We start from the raw sequence: 3,925 nt of genomic DNA, 5'->3' as shown, positions 1-3,925 counted from the left end.
GATTATTTAAATGCCCTTTATTTGTTTTGTCCAAAACAGAGGACAAATATTGTTCAAACATGCATGAAAATGGTACAGATGGATTCCTTGTATTTTTCTGATAATTTTTCATATATAATTTATTTAATTTGGAGTTACGGTTGAATTTCTATGATTTATTGAAGTTTTAGCTATTTTCTGGAATTTCAGAATTAAATTAAATCCAGAAAACATTACTGCGTCAGCATGACGTTGGCATGACGTCAGCAGGTCAACAGGGGCTGGCTAGGGTCAAACCTGACGTGTGGGGTCCACACGTCAGTGACACGGGTTAAACAGGGGGTTTAGTTTAGTTTAATTAAAGATTAGGGGCACTAGGGCCCACATGTCAGTGTCAGGGGGTTAGATTAGGTGGTGATTAGCTTAAGCTAATCACCTGATGGCGGGGTCCACCTGTCTTGGACCCAGGGGAGGTCAAAGCCCTGGTCAGTAGGGTCAATCCCGCCGGCGTCTCGACGCCGGCGAGGCCCGGGACGGTGGCGGCCGTCGGAAACACGCTACAGGGCACGGGCTAGGCCGTGCTTGGGCTCGTTGGAGAGCCCTTGCTCCCGCGCGTCGAACGGTGCGGTTGCTGGGTCGTGGGGAGGCCAGAGCTGACGACGGCGAGCTCCAAAACGGCGGCCGGAGCTCGGGCAACAGCGGAGATGGCGCTATAGGGCATGGCAGGGAGCACCCATGGGTGTTTCGGGTTCGCAGGAGCGCGGTGAGCACACTGGTGATGCTCGGGCGAGCGGCCGAGCTCACGAGCACGGAGCTCGTTGACCATGGCGGCGGCGAGCCTCGGCGGAGGTGGGGAAGCTAGCTAGGGGAGGGGAACGACGGGGATTCCAGGGGGAAAAAGAAGAGTGGCTCACGTAGGGACTAGCAGAGTCGACGACGAGGTCGGGGAAGCTCTGGACGACGCGAATTTATGGCGGCGATCTCCGGGCACCGGAGATGAAGACGACGACGCTCCGGTCGACTGGGGCCTCCTCTGGTCGCGTGCGTCGGTGTGCAGCTCCATGGGGTCGGGACGGAGCTCAGGGGTGTGGAGAGGGAGCGAGGGGGTGGCTGTGGCCGCGACGAACGGCGTCGGTGGCGACGAGCTCCGCTCGGGCAGAGAGGGAGAGAGAGCAGAGGAGAGGATGAGGCGAGGGAGAGAGTGAGAGAGAGCCAGGGGCTGCGTGGCGCTCCATGGCGTCATCTAGGAGGGGCCGGGGAAGCAGGAGGTGGCCGGAGAAGCAGGAGGTGGCCGGGGCACGTGGCCGCGCGCGCCGGGCGCGTGCCCGTCCTCCTGGCAAAGGAGGAAGGCGACAGGGGGGTAGCGGTGGCGGGCTGGGCCGGCTTCTGCAGCAGGCCGCACAGGTGAGTGGGCCTCAGGTAAGCGTCAGGTAAGTTCCTTCTCTCTGCTCTGTTTTATTTTTTTCTGTTCTGTTTTCTTTATTTAATTCTTTTGCCACTGTTTTGAATTTAAAATAATTCAAACAATGCCAAAAGCTCCTCTGAATATTTTTATTTTGCTAGATGGACTTTTCCAAAAGCTCATAAAATATTTCAGGGATATTTGAAATTATATTCTAATTATATGAATATAATTCAAATTCAAATAGCTAATGATTTAAATTCTAAGTCCCAAAAATAAATCCTTAAAAATGTTCAATATTTTGGTTGGGACCAGAACCCTTGCCAAAAATTATCAAACATTTAAGAGGAGCATTTTGGAACAATGAATGAGATTTTAGGGTTTTTGTCCTTCTTTTATTTAGGGTTTTGAGGCTTCCAATTTCCCTCAGTTCAAGTTTCAAAATTTAAACATGATGCAAACACCAGGCAGCACCAGAAGCTAGGGATGTGACAACTCACCCCCACTAAACAAGAATCTCGTCTCGAGATTCAAGCGTAGGGTAAGATGAAGGGGAAACGCAAACTAGTATAATCTTCACGATCCAGGTTGCACTTCGAATGAACGTTGATTCGATCACCATCATTGTCTCAAAGTCTTGCTCTGAGAAATCCTGCCAACATGACATGGAGAGAAGAAGGAGACTCTAGAAGGGTCGATCTTCTCGAAGATCAAACAACTCAAGATTAACTCACGGAATGAGACATAGCAACCTCTCTTGAGCTGAGACACGAAGCATGCATCTGAAGAAATGGAGTGAGACAGATGACGAGGGCTCGCTAAGTAGACAACAATTCCAGACTTAAGAATGTGGTAAACGATTGTTAACGTAGCGAGGAGTTGAGTTGCCATGATAGCACAGCGAGACACCTTCGGAACCATGACTCATAGATATCTCCCCTTAAGTGGCAAAAAGAATTACCTTTGATTCAAAGATCATTGAAACTCTTTAAACCAGCCTAAGGCAATTCTCGAGCGATCGTTTGGAGGGGGGTCGGTAGAATGGCATACTCGGACTTGGATGATGTGGATTACCTTGTTGAAGACAACGAAATGGATGAATTTGCTTACCACCGGAAATGGAAGAGACCCATGGTAGAATGGCACATTGGCGGTGCAAGCTGGGAACAAAATGCAAATGCTGGGAATGATTCTGGTAACTGGGGAAGAACCCAACAATAAAGAGTGAATTCACTGTTTGAAAAGGTCATAGCATTGCCGAGGAAACGGAGAGGAATCCCAGTTAGTGCCGAAGATAACACCTAGCGCTTGTGCACGCTCTCAAGAACTTGAGCATTTCCATAATCATCAAGGTTTTACCAACATCCGTGTCAAGGATCCTGGCAACACAACTTGCTACCATGATGAATGATGATGGATCATGGAGATGCAAAGGAAGATAACACTTTCTCAGATTTCACCCTTGGCGAGGCCAAGGAAACAAAATCTGGATGATCGACCGAGAGACATTTAGCACTCCGCTTCTAAGGTTCTCCTTGATGTGCTAGCGTAATCCATAGATAATTATGGTTTGATATCTAGAACATCAAGTAAAAGGTCGGACTTCGGGAGCACAAGAATCCATAAGGAACAACTAGGGAGGTAAATCCTACTAAATCCTTATGGGGAGGTGGCCAACTTCTTCAATCAAGATACTACAATAATAGGTCTTTCGGCTGGGTGTGTTGGCCACGACATCCACTTTACCGGTTATAGTGAGACCATTATTATAGTTCTTGAGAAATGTTCCAACCATCATATCTGCCTGAGATTCAGATCTGGTTGGTGTCAGGATATTCCAGACTCATCGAGTCTAGGAAGAAAAATGAAAGTTTGCAACACAATTCGACGAGATGACGTTGCGAGATTCTCGGAAATGAACTACGATAGCAAGCTCTAAACATGAGCTGGTTCTGCTACACACATGTGAACACGCTGTCCAAGACAAGCATGACCACAAAGTAGTCTTATAATAAAACACTACCGAGTTCTGGTTGGGAACCATCAGCGAGGATATCGAAGTTCTTTCATAAGTCTGGATTAGCTCTTATGAAGATACTCCTTCTCCTTGAACAAATCAGTCAGTGGCTTGGTGTGCTAGGATACACATATGGAATGAAGATGATCAGTCTATCAAACCACAGAATACTTCGCACGTGCATAACTGACTTGGAATGATTCCAAAGGAAACAAAACAATCTTCCTCGAATTCATGGCGGCAACTTACATCAGATGCACATGAATTAGAGGAAGTCACTACTTTCATCCAAACATAGGCTTTATGAACGGAGCATGAAGGCATTGCTTACAATATTTTCAACACTAGGTTGATGTTCAACATGATTCATGGGGGGAAGACAAAATGCTACTGATGGGCTCAACAACAACTCATCGGAATTTCCATATCACTGGACTTCCACCATCATGTGAACAAGGTGATAGTATTGGTCAGAGCAAAAGATATAATGGTGTATGCTCGAGGGACAGCCACGAGTAAGACAACAT

The sequence above is a fragment of the Triticum aestivum genome, chromosome 4B (genome assembly GCF_018294505.1).
Source record: "Triticum aestivum cultivar Chinese Spring chromosome 4B, IWGSC CS RefSeq v2.1, whole genome shotgun sequence".
In the NCBI taxonomy this organism is placed as follows: Eukaryota; Viridiplantae; Streptophyta; class Magnoliopsida; order Poales; family Poaceae; genus Triticum; species Triticum aestivum.
This window is presented reverse-complemented; position numbering follows the sequence as displayed.